A 20,626-nucleotide genomic window follows, 5' to 3' on the forward strand; every position below is an offset into this window, starting at 1 on the left:
TTCTTGTATGTGTGTCCTAGAATTCTGTCAGCATGGGTAGATGTACTTCAGTGTTTCATTTGTTTAATCATCTCTGAATACATTAGGTTTACTTTTTTCTGTAAATTACTGGAAGCCATCTCTTGTACCAAGGTTGGAGCTTGAACTGCTTGTTGCTGAACAGCTAAAGGATTCTTCCCAGTTGGTGTTTTCTCTTCACCTTTTCTAGTTGATTTTCTTCTCTTTCAGGCTCTCTAAGTTGTTTCTTTGCTGGCATCCTGGTTGTGTAATTATTAGCCAGTAACTGAATTTTACTAAAACTGGCAGAATTACTGGCTCTTATCTCTCATTTTTTTTTTTTTTTTTACACAAGGAGAGCTGAATTTAAGCTGTTGAAGAGGGCATCCCCATCTTATACAGCCCAACCAACATTTATTTTTGACAGAATTGTCTTTAAACCAGTTCGGTCATCTACCAAATTTTAGTGTGTGTACTGAAACTAGAGGAGCATGAACCCTTCACACCATAAATGCGCTCCAGCAGCTCAGGTTCAGATTGAAAGGGGGTATATGAATATTGGAAGACAGAACAGATGATCAGTATTTATTTTCGTTTGATTCAGTGTTTCTCTTATTGGATCCTACCAGATCTGACCTTGGCACCTTCTAGAGCGGTTCATAGGTTGGTACTAGGCTATCAGCCGTAGGGCCTATACAAGCCTAGCCATAACAATTCCCTGGCTATTTCTTCCCACACTATTTACTTCCCTGGACCCCTGTCTAGCAGGGCGACTGACGTGATCCCTGGGGTGAATTTCCTTTCTCCCATCCAATCGTCAGGATTCCTTTTGAAGAGGGCCAAAGAGACACTCTGCTTGACATGTATGGGCAATCTATTCCAGAGTCTGGGGAGTCTCTGGGTCAGGAACCTATCCCTCCAGCATGTTTTGTTTATTGTGATGACAAGGTTTAGATCCATGGAGCGTGTGGCTCTGAGGGATTGGGATTTCTTTAAGTGTAGCATGTCCAACAGCTCTGGGTTTGACATGGCCTTGTATGTTGAGCAGAGATCGCCTCTGAGTAGACGATATGTGACAGAGTATAGCTGGAGTTTTTTAAGGCGGTCAGCGTAGGGCATCTGCTAATATTTTCCAGTATGTTTAGAAAGGTGTAGTGAGAATCTTTGGGTATGGTGGGGCATCTGTAGCAAGCTACAATTTGGATTGCAGTCTTACCTAGTGTTAGTTGCACCTGGAGAATTTCAGACGCTCTGACCCTTCCCCTCCCCATAATTCCCTCCGCTGCACTAAGTTACCTTAAATCTCGTTTGCCGCTTGAAACTTCCAGGTGTGTCAGAGAGTTCTGCTTTTCATAATAAGTGAAAGTGTCTTTTTCTTAAAAATAGATATTTTTATCTCCTCCCTTCCCTTTGATAGTATAGTTTATAATGCAGTATAGCTCTGAATTTATAACTTTAGATATTTTTAGGATAGTTATAAGGTGGTAGTTGAAACAGATTAGCAGTTTTGTTTTTTATTGTCTCTCTTTTCTGTATAGTGTGCTACTTATTAGCTATTCAGTTTTCAGTGTAACTATTTCTTGGATAAGTATAGTGTGCTTACTTGAATTTAATTGTTTTACAGTTTTGTCTAATGTTCAAGAAACCTCAACGGTTTAAAAAGTGCATTGCTTGCAGACACAAAATTCCTGTTCAGCACCCACACTGTTTTTGTGTATATTGCTTACAAGCTGCCCATCTTCAGGCTGACTGCGATATTTGTGCTGCTTTTGGGCCCAGAGCTATTCAAGGTAGAAAAGAAAAAAATATTAAAATTATTTCAAAATAATTGCTTCCCCCTCATACAGGGTCTTTTGTCGTCTTCCTCTCTAACTATGACTTCTGCTACTAGGCCAGCTTCCGCTCCCTCATGCAGTAAAGCAGAAAAAAGGAGGGAAAGGAAAGAAATAAGTCTAAGGAGAAACCAAGAGAAGCAGAAAAGCCTACAGAGAGACAATTGGAAGTGAGACAATCTGAGAAATCAGTGAAAAGGTCTCCAGGTCTGACTGATCCTCCTGGTCTGGCACCTAAAACAGCAAGGAAGTTGCATCCACCGACTAATCTGATCCGCTCTTCTTCTTTTCAAGCTAGATTCTCACTGGAGCTGGTGAGTACTCAGCTCCATTCTCCTATTTTACAGGAGAGATGATTCTCCAGGCGTTCATAGATGGCATCGTAGAGGTTGGCTTGATCCACGAGAAGTCTTATTGAAATGGGCGAAGTCTTACTGAAATGGGTGTCGACCTTATAAAGAGGAAATTCTTAAGGACACAGATCTAACTGGGAGTCCTCCCTGTGCCATCCTAGAGGGGAGATTGGATACAGGCCCATCTACCCTTAATCCTTTCCTCTGGTACTGGTTCACTGTTTGGAGCCAGTTACGATGGGTCTGAGCCCTTCTGACAAAGCCAGCAGTTCAAGGAACTTGGGCATCAACTACATCCCTTATCTTTCTACACTGATTCTTTCAGATTGAAATTAGTCTCATAGCCGAAGCATCAGTGTTGGTTTCCAGGTTGTGGAACTAACTCAAACATATTTAGATCCGTCTCTTCTTCTCAGGGTCTTGGCATTCAATATCTCTGGTCCGAGGTAATCCTCAAAGCAGATCTCGATTGGACCTGAAAAAGTTCCTGAGGCTGAAGATGGAGGAACACTTCCTCTGCTCCAATCATAGTGTGTGCTTTTGAAGCTGTTGAATGGGCCTTGGCTGGGCCGAGAAGGAAGATGCAGACCTTGAGTTCAGATCCATCCTGAATCACAGTGGATCCCTTGACTTATTCCTATCATTTCGCCTGCCTGACAGGGACAGAACAGACAGTACCTATAAGCTTGGATGATACTTGCCGCTCAAGTTTCCAGTCTGATTCAGACCAGTCTCCAGAGGCACCCAAGAGACGAGCTTCAAGGAAACAGATGTGCAAATGGAAGCTCCTAGACTCCTCTCCTGAGTCTGTCACAGAGGAGACAGATTTGGGTGACGGTGAAGGTTCCCCCAGATTCCCCCTTGAAGACATTACATTTGGTGAGATCCTAGAACTGACGAAACAGAGAGGTGGTTGTCCCATAAAATCCCTTCCCCGGACAAAGCTGTGTTCCTTGGTACTGACTCATCTGCATCCTGGGTGGTAGCCCCCATGGTTCCCCTTGTAGATCTTGTGGCACAGCAGGCATCTAAGGACTCTGATGTAGTGGAACCCATTCCCAAAAAGCCTGACCGGATTCTGGTGGCACCAAATGACAGGAAACATTGGACTGAAGGACCACCAGCAGATGCTATGGTAATAGCAACCATGAAAAGGAACCATGTGAGGAAAGTTCTTGTATTCATCCCCTTAGCAAGGAGTCAGGGGTGTTGGACAGGTGGGGAAAACTGGCTTGTGCTTCAGTGACTTACACACTCAGAGCTCTGAATTGCCTTGCACATGCGACTCGTTTTCAGAGGGACATAATCAAAGAGATGTCCCAAGTCCCTGTCTGGTAATTTGCAACTGGATTTTCAAATAGCATTGGACACCCAACTGTCTGCCTGCAGTTCACTTCCAATGTGGCTATGCGCCTGATTTCTAATGCAGCAGATGGGACAACTAGTGCAGTAGGCACCAGCATTACCATACACGGACATGTCTGGATGAGTCTCTGGGATTTTATGGAAAGCTTTAAAATGTCCTTTATTAATGCCCAGTTCAGTAGTTCCTTCCTTTTTAGGCCACAAGTTAAAGGACCGCTTACTAGAGGTAAACAGAATGGTAAGACCCTCTCTGCTGTCAGACTCTGTTTCTCCATCCCTTAGAGGACCTATTCCAGGAACCAAAGGGGTGGTCAGAAAACGTCATTCAGAAAATCACATGGTTATTACCAAAACACTCCTGGAAATGGACCCCTCACCCTTCCCAAGGTAGAGGGGGTGGCAGCTCAAATGAAACCAAAAGCCCATTCCCCAAGAGCAATAGCTACCTCTACAGCGTTTATAAAGAGAGTTCCCATTACTGGTTCATAGCTTAGTAAACACCTGTGAACCTAACGACCACAGGGACTTTTTTTTTTTTAAGTCTAGCCATGCATACCAAATTTCTGATAAGTTCTGGTATGCTTGATAAGTGTAAGCAGGAGCTTGGGAGATGAGCAATGCCAAAGCCGGGATGAATTTCCTGTTCCCCATTCAGTTGTCCAAGTTAACACTTGAGTTGATTTAGGGAGGAATCTACTTCACATGGATGGGGGAGCCTGTTTCAGAGACAGAGTAGTCTCTGGGATACATACCCGTCTTTCCAGCAGGTACTATTTACATCACAGGCAAAGTTTAAGTCTTTAGAACAAGTAATTCTGGTGCTGATTTTTATGCTTCTGGCTGGGAGCCAGTCATTATTAGTTCAGGGTTTTGCCCTTTGGTCTCACTACAGGCCCCAGGGTTTTCACCAAATGCATGGTAGTAGTAGCAGCTCACTTGAGACTGCAAGGATTCAGAGTGTTTCCATACTTAGATGACTGCCTCGTTTCCACCCCGACCAGGCATCAGCTCATTGTAGCTAGACAAAAAGTGATCCAGACATGTGCTGTACTAGGAATTACCCTAAAATACCAAAAGTCTCATCTTGAACCAAGTCAAAGTCTAGAGTTCATTGAATCTCTCCTTGATACAAAGTCAACTGTAGCCTCACTTTCCCTCTCCAGAGTGCAAACAATAACATCGCAAATGAGAAAGATAGTTTGCTGTACAAGAATCCCAGCCCACTTGGTCCTTCAGACTTTGGGATCAATAGCTTTAGGAGTAACATTACTACCCTAAGCCAGATATCATGTGAGAATTCTTCAATGAATGCTGGCCTCACAATGGCCAGTACTTCATCTTCTGTTATGTGCACTAATACAAATCATCAATATATGCAAATCTGCTGTGGTGGATTCAGTCAGAAGAGGTTCTACAAGGACGTTTATTTGTCCCATCTCAGCCCAAGGCCATTGTGATCATGGATGCTTCCCAGCTGAGGTGGGTGGGGGCATTACCTGGGAAAGACAGTCCAAGGCATTTGGTCCCCTGAAGAGGCCAATTTGCACATCAGTGTCCTAGAGTTGAGAGCAGTGCTTTTAGTGTTGCAGGCCTTTCAGAATGCTCTCCCTTCAGGAACAATTGATGTTCTTCGTGTTTCACTGTTGCAGTCATCACACTTGGGTTATCCTGTCAGGGGTAGCCCTCAGTCAGCCCAAGTACCAGAGGCTTAGTATTTCTACGTCGGTTGCTGTTGCTCCAGGACTGACGTCAGGTCGTCAGTGGTATAAAAACAGGCAGCCGATACCATTACATTAGTCTTTTTTTCCGAGGAGCCCGAAGCAGAAGCAGTTCGCACGAGTGCCGGTCGGCCGCTACCTGAGTTTTTGTTTCTGAATTTGAAGTTGAAGTCTTTTAAAGCCAAGTACCCCATTGGGGATACTTTTTTCTTGCTCTAACCGATGTCAGAAAAAGTTAACGATTATCTCGCCTGTGGAAAGCAAATACCACACAGAGATTTCCATTCTTACTCAGTCACCTGTTTAGGCCCAGACCACGACGTCCCTCGCTGTTGGTTTTGTGCTTTGTTCAATGCCAGAACTATACGTTGGCTAAATACTTTCGCTCTCTATCTCCGTATTCCGAAATGGCTTCGGTAAGCCATCCGACTACCAATCTTCTGAAAAACGTAAGGATAAAGACAGAGACAGACTGCACAGGTCCAAAACTGCTAACGATGCTTCCGTTAAGTTAGTTGCCAGTTCGACTGTACTCAGGTGCTTTCGCAGCCCCTGATGCCCGCTTCTGTGGATTCGCATGCCACTACCGAGACCCGTTCGGAGTCCAGTATGCTGTGAGACACTTCTTTGACTAAGGATCCTGTGGATGTCTCTACTTTGGATGGATCCGGAGCCGCTGAGCAAGCACTGGCTTTTGAGGAAGTTCTTCGCATTACTGATATTTGACACAAACCGACGACTTCTTTCACGTCTTAAGTTTTTTCTAAAACTACAGAGTTCCTAAGTTCCCAGGGTACGAACTACACCTAAAAAAACGACGACCCAAGCTCAAGCACCTGCTTCCATGCCTCCGTCTCAAATGCTTAAAATGGTGGAAAGCCTTATCATGCTGATTAGGGGAAGCCAGCCTACCCCTTCTAAAGAGACTAGTCCCCAGCAGCCTTATCTGACCAGGAATCCAACAAGAGGTTTCTGATTATGAAGACATGCCCTTGTCTGCCTATGAGGATTCAGATGCAGAGGAATCCATTCATTCTGCCTCTCCTCCAGAGGATTTTTCTTTTGGTGAAACCCTACATATTTTGAGAGAGATTTTCCATTGGGAATGCCAGGAATTACCCTCAGTCCAAAAAGAGACTCGGGGAATTTTTAAATTTACCACAACACAGACCCTTAGCTCTTACTCCTGTCTTGGATGTTGTGGATGATGTTTTCATGGAATCCAGTTTAGCTCCTGACACCCTAACACCTGCTCCCAGGGAACCTGACAGGTATTAGAGTCCCTGGCTCTCACAAATTTCTCTTCAAAAATCATACTGCTGACCCAGAGGTCATCTCCCAAGGACCTAAAGGAATAAAAGCAACCACAGCTAAGAATCCCACCCCTTCAGATAGGGATTCCCGAGCTTTAGACAGATGGGGTAAAAGACTATACACTTCTGCAACTCTTGCCATTAGAGCTTTAAATTGTCAGTTCCACATGTTGAAGTACCAGCAACATACAATGGAACTTCTTAAACAAAAATTATCTAACTTTCCAGCTTGTGCAGAAAATAAAGATTTACAGGAGCTTATGCATTCTGCAAGCCAAGTTACTAAGCACACCCTGCAGTGTAGGTTTGATGCCCTAGACGCATCCTGCAAGGCAGCAGTTACAGGTTCTGTACTTAGAAGGCATGCTTGGCTTAAGGAACAGACCTTGCCAGATCATGTCAAATCAAAATTATTGGACGCACCATTGAACAAAGACAATTTGTTCGGCACCAAGGCAGAAGAGGTTTTAAAAAAGATGGAAGAAAAAGCTAAATCTATGCAGACAGACTTTTACAAGTCCAGCCTCCAAGATTCAGTAGGCATTGCCCCTCCAAGCACTGGTCCTTTCCAGCCCCATCAAGGCCTGCTCAGACTAGACCTAGGGCAAGCAGACCTCCCCCCAGACAGCAGTCCCAGGGAATGCAGAGATCTAAGCAGTGGAGTACCTCCACTTCTAAAACAGGGAGTGCTAAGCCACCCCCTTATGGCAAAAAGTCACAATGACTTTTCAACTCCACACCTTGCCTCTGCCCACCCGCTTGTGCCCCTAGGAGGAAAACTTGCCTCCCATGCAAAAAACTGGGCCTCCATCACCAACGACCGATGGGTCCTCAACATAGTGTCCCAGGGGTACAGATTTTACTTCCACACACTGCCAGCCCCAAAGGGTTCCCAGATCTTCCTGCAAAGCAGTGGGCAGAGGCCCAAAATCTAGTTCATTCCCTCCTCTCCGTGAGGGCAGTACATCCTGTGCCTGCAGACCAGATAGGCCAAGGTTTCTATTCCAGACCTTTCCTGGTACCTAGAAAAGAGGGCACCTGGTGCCCAATCCTAGATCTATCAATTCTAAACACCTTCCTGGTGATACCAAAATTCAAAATGCTCACCCTCCAGCAGTGTCTTCCTATGCTATCCAAAGATGCTTGGTTAGCCACCCTAGACCTAAAAGAGGCCTATCTGCAAATCCCAGTCAGGGACCCCTGCAGGAATTATCTATATTTCAGAGCAGGATCTATGTACTATCAGTTCTTTGCACTTCACTTTGGCTTATCCACTGCTCCCAGAGTTTTCACAAAATGCCTGGCTCTGGCCATTGCCTATTGCAGACAAAGAAATATTCAGATTTACCCATACTTGGACTGCCTGTTTCAGGCAGACAGGAAAAGCTGTTGCACCACCTGACCTTTGTAAAGGACCTACTGATCTCACTGGGGTACACTATAAATGAAAATAAATCCAAACTTAGTCCCCAGTCAAAAAATTGTATTCCTGGGAGCAAGCCTGGACATAGCATCCCAGATGGCATTCCTTACTCCAGAAAAACAAACCTGTCTGACAGGTAACTTCTCTCAACTAGCCACCAGAACCCAGTTATCCGCAAGGAAAATCCTACAAGCTCTAGGGTTCATGGCTTCATGCATTCTACTAAGTCCATATGCCAGACTGCTTATGATGAAACTTCAGTGGTACTTAAAAAGCCTTTGGTGTTGACATTCTCAGGACCTGGAAACTATCATACCTATGATAACTTGTCTAAGGAAAGATTTTCTTTGGTGGGCAGCAGCATGCAACCACAACAAGGGCCTTCCCTTTTCACAACCCCACGCCACCCAGACCCTAACCACAGATGCATCAGACTATGCCTGGAGTGCACACCTGGACGGCAGATGCATTCAGGGCCACTGGAGCCCAAATCAAATACATCTGCATACCAACCAAAAAGAGATGCTAATTGTTCAGCATGCTCTGATAGCTTTCACACCCCTACTCTCTCTGGGGCCTCTCCTAATCAAAACAGACAACACCACAGGGATGTGGTACATCAACAAGCAGGGAGGAACTCACTCTTACCCACTCTGCAGGCTAGCAACCCTTTTGCACATGGCTTCAGCCATGCAGATTCACCTGCTAGCTTACTTCCTGCCAGGCAACCAAAACTCTCTGGCAGACAACTTAAGCAGAAATCTCCTAGACCCACACAAGTGTCAAACCGCAACACCTTCAGCCTCGTAACCCAGAAATGGGGTACCCTGAAAGTCGATCTATTTGCCTTCCACAACAAGCACCAGCTCAGCAAATTCTGCACCAGGCAACCTCACAGCAAGGCCTGGATAGTGGATGCTCTATCCTTCCAATGGGAAAACCTCTCAGTCTATGCATTTCCCCCTCTACCTCTTCTTTCAAGGGTACTACTCAAAATAAGGGAGGAAAAACCCAAGAGCAATCCTGATTGCCCAGAAGAGCCCCTACCCCTTCTTGAGACCTTAACTTTGTGTTGGAAAAGCTCACGCTACCACCCTTTGAGCCTGCAGCTTCAGCAGAGTTAAAGTTTCTCTTTTGGAAACAACAAGCACTCATGGCTATGGAACCTTTCATCATTTTTCATGCTGACCGGGTCTCCCTCAGGACTAACCCAACTTTCATGCCTAAGGTGCTGTCTAGTGTGGCTCTCAATCAATCTATTAATTTGCCCACCTTTTTCCCTAAGCCTCAAAATAAGGGGGAAAGGATCCTGCACTCTTTAGATGTGCACAGGCAGATCAGATTCTACCTGGCTAGAACTAAGCCTTTTAGGAAAACTGACCAGTTACTAGTCAGCTTTGGAACAGTGGCAGAGGGAAGGGCCATATCCAAACAAACCATTTTCAAATGGATTGCACACTATCCATTTCTGTTGCAAACACCATGGGGAAACCACACCCACAGGGGATCAGGGCACGTTCCACTAGGGCAACTTCCACTTCTGCAGCCTTTTTCAGAGGGGTCCATACCAGGTACATCCTGGAGGCTGCAACATGGGAGTTCTGTTCATACCTTCACCGAGCATTACCACCTCCCTGTCTTTTCCAAATCCAGGGCAGGCTTTGCATCCGCTGTCCTGCAGGGCATACTAGCCAGCCCAAACATTTCTTGACTGCCTCCACCCTTTACTTCAGCTTTGGGAATCAACCCAAGTGTGATGACTGCAACAGTGAAACATAATACAGTTGTGTACACTTACCATAAATGTAGATGTTCGAGTGTATTCACTGTTGCAGTCCTGGTTTCCCACCCTCCATCACCCTTACCCCCCCCCCCCCCCCACCGCTCTCTTACTCTCTCATTACAGTGCTATTTGGTATTTACTTTTTGCTGGTGGTGTTCTTCCACCATAACCTTGCTCCCTGTTTCGGGGCTTCTGTCATTTGGGGCAAGAAAAACTGATGTAATGGCGTCAGCTGCCTGTTTTTATTCCACTGACGACCTGACGTCAGTCCTGGAGCGACAGCAACCGACGCAGAAATACTATGCCTCTGGTATTCAGGCCAACTGGGGGCTACCCCTTTCAAGATAACCCAAGTGTGATGACTGCAACAGTGAATACACTTGAACATCTACATTTATGGTAAGTGTACACAACTGTACTTTATTCAGACAGACATGTCAGTGGTTTGGTACATCAACAGACGAGGGCGAACCAGATCTTAACCCCCATGTTGAGAAGCATTCTTGGTTTGGCAATGAGCAATGTGCTTTCTTATAGCAATGCATATTGATGGGAAGTCCCAACGTATTAGCAGACAAACTGAACAGGTACATTCTACTCCCTCATAAGTGGTCCCTCAACAAGGATGTAGTAGAAGTGATTTTCCGACAGTAGAGCCAGCCTTGCTGCAAATCTCTTTGTCTACCTTGAACAATAGGTGCAGCAGCTACTTTGTCCTAATCCCCCAAAGTTCCCACAGAGAGCTGCCAGGTTGAAGAGCAAAGTCATCCTCATTGCACCCTTTTGGCCTCGACAGATTTGGTTTCCCTTCCTGTGACCTCATCCGATTCATCAACCCTGGATTCTGGACCCACTCCAGATCTGCTCTCTAAGCTGACCATCATGATTCATCGAAACCTTCCCAATCTCAAGCTGTGACTGCTTGGTTTCTCCATTTCCAGTAATAGCCAGACAACCTGTGCTCTTGTCTCTTGTTCCCTTAAACCATGGAAGAGATTTGTACACTGGGCTGGTCAACATCATAGTGACCCCTTTTCTGCCCAGATTCACAGCATCCTTGACTTCTTGACGATACATTTTACTTAAGGAGCCAGTGCTTCAACAGTTCAGTTGGCAGCAGTTTCTAATTTCCATAGTGGATTTGATGGTTCATCACTTGCTTCTCATAAACTTTGTAAAACCTTTTTGCAAGGCACTCTCCTTTTGAAACCCTACCCCTTCATGGGATCTTCATCTGGTACTGCAAGTCTTGATCTGTTCACCCTTTGAACCCCCACATGACTGTGGTCTTAATTTTTTTTTGTGGAAAACGTTATTGTTGGCCATAACTTTTGCCAGGTAAATTTCAGAAATTCAGGCCTGGTCTGTGAAGCCCTTATCTAATTTTTCATAAAGAATTGCCCAAAATAGTATCAGAATCCAATATTAACCAGTCCTTCAGTGTACCGGTTTTCTTTTCAAATTATTTGAACAAAGATGATTGGATGTTCATAGGCGACTGCACTTATGTCTACATAGAACAAAGGACATCAGAACTACAGGTCAGTTATTTTTTTCATTTGCATATGTAGAAGTGGGTAAACCAGTGTCTAAATCACCCTAGCCAAGATGGCGTACAGTATGCATCACCTTTATTTACAAAATAATTGGATATTTACCAAGACAGATATGTGCTCATTCAACCAAGGCTTTAGCAATTTCCTCTGTTTTTCATTCAAGAGCTTCCATGGATGAAATATGTGCAGCAGCAACTTGGGCATCCCCCCATACCTTTATCACTCATTACAAACTGGATTTGATATCAAGAAACAAAGCATCATTTCGCTCAGTGGTGCTTAAGAATATCCTTCCTTAAAAAAAAAAAATCCTTCCTTTAGTCCACCCTGGGATTTAGGTAGCTGGGCACTCTGTCCCATCATTTGAGGACAGAATGAAAATTGACATCAGATAAAGAAGTTATGTACTTACCATAATGTTCCGTCTGTGTTGTCCATTTTCATTCTTCAACTCCCCATCCACCAACCCTCATCCTTTTGTTTTTTCTGAAAGAGTGAGTGGATATGCAAACTTTTTGTATACTCCAACCATTATAAAGCTCCAGATATGACCTTCTCTAGCCTTTTTTCCGTGTTTACATTTGTCTATTTATATAAGAATTTTTTTCTTTATGCTATAGCCAGCAAGCAAGATCTGAGGTAGTTGAGGTTGATACATTCTCTGTAAGGGAGAAGCTCCAGAGTTCTAAGTTGTCACAAGCTTTTGCAATGGCCGAGTCAGATCCAACTAATCTGATCCGAACCCATCAGCTGAGGAAGAACGAAAGTGGGCAACACAGATGGAACGTTATGTAAGTATGTATCTTCTTTTTATTAAACAGTAAAGCAGTTTTCTGTTCCCAGATTCTTTTCGCTTCCACTGTCACTAAATTACTTTAACCACTTTTATAAAAAGCTTGTGTTAGTTTTTTGACAGTTTTACTTCATTGTGCAGGTTAGTTCATTTAGATTGCAGCCAAGGCTGATGAAAATGTTGCTAAGTATGAACATGCTCTCTTAAAGAAGTTGCTGCACAGGAATCCTCCCCCCCCCCCCTTTTTTTTTTTTTGAACTGAAAGATTCCACTTCCTTTTTAATTCAATAAGAATTCCAAACTTCTGCTACTTGAAATTGTAACTTGAATCCCTTTGTGAAGTGTAGGCTTGTTTCCCTATTCTAAATTCCAGATCCCCTTTGTATGTACTTTTGGCTTTCTGGAAGTTAGTGATTAAAAAAAATGATACTCACATTTATTTATATTCTTTTTTTTTTTTTTTTTTTTACGATCTTCATTTGTACAAATAGGTTGCTTTCATTGAAGAGAGATGCTAGTTCATTTGCAAATCCTGAAAAATTAGTTTGTAAGTGAAAAGAGGAATTTTAATGGTTTAAAGGGTGTGAGAGAGAGAGCATGTAATATAGTGTACAAGAAAGGAAAAACCTGATAAACACTTTCCATACACCATAAATTGAGGTTAACTGGATGCAAACTGTGCAACTCTTTATGTAAATATGTACTTGAAAACAATGCATTTATTTCAGCCAACAGTAGTAGTGTACCATATCAGATTTATTACCTGTACCTGTCTGCAGGTTGAGAGAGGCATTTGTTTTCTAAGGAGGGGGCTGTACAGTTCTTCCACTGGTTTGCCAACTGGTGTAGATATCTATATTATAGATGCATAACTGATGAGTGGTGATGTGTACAGTAGGAATGTTGCATTCTTCACCATTGTGCTGTGGCATGATTTATATGTTATATGGATTTGAGTACCAGTTTATCGTCATATGAACAGTCAAGGTCTTGAGATGGGATATTGCCACATGTGCAATGGTTTTCACTTAATCATGTAGTCATTTTAGGAATGAGGTGCAGTGCATTGTTTACTGCAGTTTTTCTTATGAATTGTAGATGTTCTTTGTGTTTCACTGTTGCAGTCATCACATTTGGGTTATCTGCTTGCAGTAGCCCTCCGTCGGCCTGATTAACAAAGTTTTGGGTCCTGCATCGGTTGCAGTCTCCTCTTACGTGATGTGAGGTAGTCAGGGGTATAAAACGTGCAGCCGACGCCATTACATCAGTCTTTCTTGCCATGCGGTGCCCGAAGCAGAAGCAGTTCTCAAGTGCCTGTTGGCCGAATCCTGAAATTTTTGTTTTCGAGTTTCAGAACCAAAGTCTTTGACTAAAGCTAAGTACCCCGTTGGGGAAACTTTTTCTTGCTCTTAACCAATGTCAGTAAAAGTAAATAATTGCATTACTTGTGGAAAGCAAATACCTCATAAAGATTTTCATTCGTACTGTATTCCTTGCCTAGGCCTTGACCACGGCGTACCTCGCTGTCGGATTTGTGCCTTATTTAAACCACAAACTATCCGTCGTAGGTATATTTACACTTCTAAATATTTTGGTGCTCGGTTCAATTATCCTGATATGTATTCGGTCAGCCATCCAACTACCAACATTCCGAAAAAACGCAAAGATAAAGATAGAGACAGGCCACCTAGGTCCAAAGCTGCCGACGACGCTTCTCCTAAGCCAGTCGTCAATTCGCTGGTACTCAGTGAGGCGCTTTCACAGCCCCTGATACCCGCTACTTCTGATTCGCAGGCCTTTACTGAGACCCATTCGTAGTCCGGTATGCCGCAAGATGCTTCGACTGTGGAACCTGCGGATGTCTCTACCTTGGATGGGTCCAGAGCCACTGTGTAGGCACTGGCTTCTGAGGGTGTATTCAGGCCTACTGACTTGCGTATTAAGCTGACACCATCTTCTTCAAGGCCTAAATCTCGAACCATGTCTAGAAAACTGGCACCCAGGCCGCATGGTCAGGCCTCTATGCCTAAAAAACAAATAAGAATGGCTGAAGACTTTATTACTTTAATCAGGAGAAGCCAGCCTTCCCCCTCTAAAAGATCTAGGACTGAGTTTGTGTATGATACTTCTGACCAGGATTCTGAATTTTCTGTTTTCTCTGATGACCAGGATTTACCCTTATCTACCTATGAGGATTCTGATGCTGAGGACTCTATTCCCCTCTGCTTTCCCTCCAGAGTATTTCTCTTTTGGTGAAACCTTGCATACCCTCAGGGAGCATTTTCATTTGGAAAGTAAGGATTTCTCTGATTCTAAAAAGAGGCTTAGTAGGGATTTCTTACTCCTGCACCAGCACAGGCCTCTGTACTAGACATAGTTGATGACGCATTTGCAGAATCTAGCTTGGCCCCTGACTGTTTACCTCCGGCTCCCAGAAAACCTGATAGATATTACAGGGTCCCTGACTCTCACAAGTTCCTTTTAAAAATCCTACTGCGGATCCTGAGACCATTTCTCTGGGGCCTAAGGGCATTAAAGCTACTACTGCCAAAAATCCTACCCCCTCTGATAGAGACTCCAGGGAGCTGGATAGATGGGGTAAAAAGGTATACACTTCTGCAACTCTGGCCATTAGGGCCTTGAACTGACAGTTTCATATGTTAAAGTATCAGCAGTATATTATTAGATTGCTTAAACAAAAATTATGTTGATTCCTGATTGTGCTGAAAATAAAGATTTACATGATTTACTGCATTCTGCTGAACAAGTTGAAAACATACTTTGCAAAGTGGTTTTAATTCTCTAGGGGCATCTTGCAGGGCTGCTGTAACTGGGTCTGTACTTAGAAGGCATGCTTGGCTTAAGGAGCAATCCCTACCTGATCATGTTAAAGCAAAATTACTGGATGCTCCCGTAAACCAGGACCGCCTGTTTGGCAACAAGGCAAGAAAAGAAGTTCTTAAAAAGATGGAAGAAAAAGCTAAATCTATGCAAACTGTTAGATTTTTTACAAAGACAACCTCCAAGATTTAGTAGGCATTGGTCTTCCAATAATTGGTCCTTTCCTGCCTCTTCCATACCTTCTCAGTCCAAACCCAGATCCAGCAAAGCTCCCAGGCTGCAGTCCCAGGGTACGCACAGGACTAAGCAGTGGGGGGGCCTCCACTTCCAAATCTGGGAGTAGTAAAACTCCCTCTATGGAAAACTGTCTCAAGTGACTCCTTTTTAACTCTTCCAAGCACTTATCAACTGACCACCCCTTTGGGGGGGGGGGGGGGTTGCTCTTCATGCAAAAAACTGGGAACTCATTACCCAGGACAAATGGGTTTTAAATATAGTGTCCCAGGGATACAGATTTCACTTACACACATTGCCAACACCAAGCGGGTAGCCAGATCTACCCCCAAATCAGCGGGCAGAGGCCCAAAAGCAAGTACTCTCAACCATGGGGGACCTGTCTACTCTAAACACCTTTTTGGTGATTCCAAAATTCAAGATGCTGACCCTTCACCATTTGCTTCTTATGCTAGGCAGAGATGCCTTGGTTGGCAACACTAGATTAAAAAGAAGCATACCTGCACATCCCAATCAGGGAATCTTGCAGAAGATACCTATGCTTCAAAACAGGTTACACACACTATCAGTTCTGTGCACTGCCCTTTGACTTATCTACTGCGGCCAGGGTATTCACAAAGTGCCTAGCTCCAGTTATTGCATTTTGCAGGCAAAGAAATATTTAAATATATCCATACCTGGACAATTGTTTAATTCAGGCAGAAAGCCAGGACATATTTTTGAATCATCTGGCCTATGAACAAAGGGTGCTGACTTGTCTGGGGTACACCATAAATGAAAAGAAATCACACCTGGTCCCCTTTCGAAAATTATATTCCTGGGAGCAAGCTTGAATACAACTTCCCAGATGGCTTTCTTCACGCCAGAGAAACAAATTCATTTGACAACCTACTTCAAACAAGTGGCCACAAAAACCCTGTTATCTGCAAGGCAAATACTGCAGGCCTTGGGGTTCATGGGCTCCTGCATTCTTCTAATTCCATATGCAAGACTGCATATGAGGAAACTACAAAGGTATCTAAAAAGCCTATGGTGTCAACATTCTCAGGATCTAGAAGCAATGATTCCCATCATACCTTGCCTATGCCTAGAGTTCCTTTGGTGGGCAGAGGTCTGCCACCAAAACAAAGGACTACCTTTCACACTACCCCCTGCCGCCCAAACCCTAACAACAGACGCATCAGACTATGCATGGGGGGGCTCACCTGGCAGGGAAGTGCATTCAGGGCAAATGGAACACAAGGCAAATGCACCTGCATATCAATCAAAAAGAAATGTTAGCTGTACAGAAAGCTCTTGACAGCCTTCAAGGACCACATTCTTCCAGGACAACTAATGATAAAGACGGAAAACACCACTGTTGTGGTACATAAACAAGCAGGGGGTACACATTCTTACCCCCTCTGCAGACTAGCTTTGGCATTGTGAAACACAGTCGTGAGCTTCCAAGTGCATCTACAAACTCAATTCCTGCCAGGGAAATTAAATACACTGGCAGACGGACTAAGCAGAAACCTCATGGACCCACATGAGTGGAAACTGGAACCAAGGATTTTCAACATGCTGACAAGCAAATGGGGGAGCCCAGATATAGACCTATTTGCATACACCCAGAACTATCAACTGGACACATTTTGCACAAGGACTCCCCACAAACAAGCTTGGAAAGTGGATGCTGTGTCTTTCAACTGGAAAAACCTGTCAGTTTATGCCTTCCCTCCTCTGCTCTCCAAAGTACTACTATAGCTCAAACAGGACAAGCCAAGGACGATTTTGATTGCACCAGACCGGCCACGCCAACACTGGTACCCACTCATGCGCAGTATGTCACGGTTGGCCCCATGACAACTGCCTCAGACGCCCTCCCTCTTGTCCCAGCAGGAGAATCAGATTCTGCACCCTCAGCTTCAAACACTGAACCTAGCAGCCTGGCTTATTACCTAATCTCTCCTTTACCATCCCTCAGTAAACTCAGTGATGGATATTATTTTAGAGGCAAGGATGCCTAGTACTAGAAAATCTTATGCTGACAAATGGAAAAGATTCTGTGCCTGGAACCAATCTCAAGGGATGAGCACAGCAGCGCCCAGTTTACCTCAGCTTTTACGATACTTAACTGAGATGCTTCACAAGGGCCTATCTTTTTCCTCCATCAAAATTCATGCCTCAGCCATTTCAGCTCATTATAACACAGAACCCCGCCTCTTCTCTCATCCACTACTCAAGCAGTTCCTCAGAGGGGCCAAAAATTTAAGACCACCCAGGAGAGCTCCAACTCCAGCCTGGGACCTTAACTTTGTGTTGGAGAAACTCACTTTACCTCCTTTCGAGCCAGCTGCTACTGCAGATATAACATTTCTTTCTTGGAAAACGGATTTCCTTTTAGCAATCACTTCAGCAAGAAGGGTATCTGAATTACAGGCCCTTATGTCAGTGGAGCCTTTCATCATCTTTCATGCAGACAGGGTGTCCCTCAGAACCAATCCATCCTTCATTCCCAAGGTGGTATCTAGTGTGACTCTTAATCAGTCCATTTATTTGCCAACCTTCTTTCCTAATCCACAGAACAAAGGGGAACAGATACTGCACTCCTTAGATGTGCACAGACAACTTAGATTGTACTTGGCAGGACTAAACCTCAAAGGATATCTGATCAACTGCTGGTGGCATTTGCTGCAGGGGCAGAAGGGAAGGCTATTTCAAAGCAAACCATTTCTAAATGGATAAGCCGTTTCATTCATTTCTGTTGTAAGCACCATGGAAAACCTATCCCACAGGGGATCAGACCCCACTCAACCAGGGCTAAATCTACCTCTACAGCCTTTCTCAGAGGAGTCCCTACCAGGGTCATCCTAGAAGCTGCTACCTGGAGTTCTGTACATACTTTCACCAAACATTATCATTTGCCAGTTTTCTCTAAATCCAGAGCTGGCTTTGCCACTGCAGTCTTGCAGGGCCTTCTAGCTGGTCCTAATGCTGTCTAAATTCCTCCTCCCAACTTTAGCTTTGGGAATCTACCCAAATGTGATGACTGCAGCAGTGAAACACGAAGAACATAGCACAGTTGTGTACACTTACCATAAATGTAGATGTTCGAGTGTATTCACTGTTGCAGTCCTGGTTACCCTCCCTCCAGCCTTCTTTTGGCTATACCTCTACTTTCCTTTACTATGCTTAAAAAGCTTTTTGGTGTATTTGCTTTTTTGTTGGAGGTATATCCTTGTATATTTATTTATATTTAATTGTTTCCCATTAGCGGGGCACCTGACATCTGGGGTAAGAAAAACTGATGTAATGGCATCGGCTGCATGTTTTATACCCCTGACGACCTGACGTCAAGGAAGAAGAGACAGCAACCGACGTTGGACCCAAGACTTTGTTAATCAGGCCAACTGAGGGCTACTGTAAGCAGATAACCCAAATGTGATGACTGCAACAGTAGATACACTCGAACATCTACATTTATGGTAAGTGTACGCAACTGTACTTTCTTCCATACAGAAACCCTTGCAAAGTTCATTTTATGACACTAAGTGAATATGATTGCATAGACATATACACATTCCTTCCCCCAAATATGCCTTGCTTCTTTGATGTTTGTCATAGGAGTCAATGCTGCAGTGCAAGTCATCATAGATGGGAGTTAACCATAAGTAGATGTTCACCCAGCCGGACAGATTTCTAGAGCTTTAGACATCCTCATAGCTTGGTTGATCTCTACCCTATTCTGAGGGTGTCAGGACAATGCTGAGAAGAAAAGGGAGAGTAGTGTGTGCCATCAGTTCTTTTTGGCTGCATCAGCATATTTGCCTGACTTTCCATTGGCTTCATCCAAGCACCTTCCACATTGATAAGTATCCCTTTGAGGAATTATTCTTTGTTTTTATTTGCAGTGCTAATGCATTGTTTTGCTTTATGCTTTTTATTAAATTTGTCCTTTTGACTATGAAGTTTGGGGAGTTCTTGCCAAGGTGAACTATATATATAGAAAAGATCACCTTTGAGTGTGTCTGAGGGAGGCAGCTTCCTTCAGAAGATCAGCACCTTAAGTGCCTTTTCTGTTTTGGGGATGACCGACCACTCCCTGTCTTGCTGTGCACACTATGCATTATTTAAGGAGGAGACTTTGCACTGTAGAGCAAGAAATTTCTGGCTGTTTATTGAGACCCAGAAGCTTCTGGCATTAAGCCATGGGTAATCTAATCCTCTTCCTCCTGCAGCAGTCCCTTCTTTCAGCTCAAAAAGTATACAGTAGAAGTAGATAAACATGCCTTCATAAAATGGGGAAATCTAGGAAAGCTGGTGACCAAGGAATCAATATGGGCAGGTGCACAAGTCCTTTTTGATTTCCCCTGATGGCCTGAGAGTATTAGAGCTAATAAGGTGCAACTTTGTCTGATCCCAGCATTGACACACAGTGTACTTGCTCCCATTGGCTATCAGTACCCCATTGGAGATTGAAGAACTGTTTTTAGCTTCAGTGTCTTCCCAGGTCTCAGATTTTGCTGTAGTACAGAGATACTCCATTTCCCAGGTGCTTGCAGTGGGCCAGCATGAGTCAACTAATGAACGCTCTTCTTCCATTTTCCAATTCTTTATAGGTCATGATGATGTAATTTCATTGATGAGCAAAAGTGCCAGGCTGAACAAACCTCCTATGATGTCTTCAGGGAGTGCCATACCCCAGGTGCCTGCCCACGCCCTTTATTATTTTTATTAAAGACCAAAGTGTAATGCACTATAGTTTCCCCTGGAGGAACCTCTTCAAGTGCCATCCGTTCTACAATAAGGAAAAGGGAGTCTTCTCCAGAAGTGTCATCCACCTCAGTCACTGTAAGGAGGTGGAACAAGGTCTCGCTTATTCTAGACCACTTTATTTCCCACTTGAATATGAAACTAATGAGGTAGTGAAGAGGACCCCCCCCCCCCTCTCTCTCTCTGTCTTTGGGCTCTCTTCCAGAGGACATCTTCTGACTAATACTGAATTTGTTTGGAGAGCATTGGGGGGGGGGGGGTAAAGAACTGTCTGACTCTAATACTTTAGAATTTGGATTGAAGAAGCTAAAATTTCAGTCCCTCATGTAGTTCAGTCATTTAGAGTTGCCTTTAACTTTGCCTGTCAGGAGCCAGATTCCATGCCACATGCCTGTCAGGAGCCAGATTCCATGCCACAGGCCCTCAGAAAACCAGACAGGTTCTGCAGTTTAGAGTAAATGTCCGAATACCTTTACAGAAAACCTTATACTAGATCAGCAGTTATTTTCTTACATGCTGTGTGAGGATTTATGTTGGTTACTGCCCATGCCAGCAGCACTCGTCCCAATGGAAAGAAATGTAGTCTAGTAGATAGATTTGGTTAAAAAAAAAAAGTATGTGCCTCCTCCTCCACCCTGAGCATAAGAACCATTAACTTGCCAG

General features: G+C 44.0%; 1 protein-coding gene across 1 annotated transcript in view; it reads left to right on the forward strand.

The window, feature by feature from the left end:
* The window catches only part of PAXBP1 (PAX3 and PAX7 binding protein 1), a 1,009,737-nt gene that overhangs the window by 745,880 nt on the left and 243,231 nt on the right, over positions 1 to 20,626 (forward strand). The window lies entirely within an intron of this gene.

Source organism: Protopterus annectens, chromosome 5.part0, assembly GCF_019279795.1.
Source record: "Protopterus annectens isolate FY-2018-M chromosome 5.part0, PAN1.0, whole genome shotgun sequence".
Classification (NCBI taxonomy): domain Eukaryota; kingdom Metazoa; phylum Chordata; order Ceratodontiformes; family Protopteridae; genus Protopterus; species Protopterus annectens.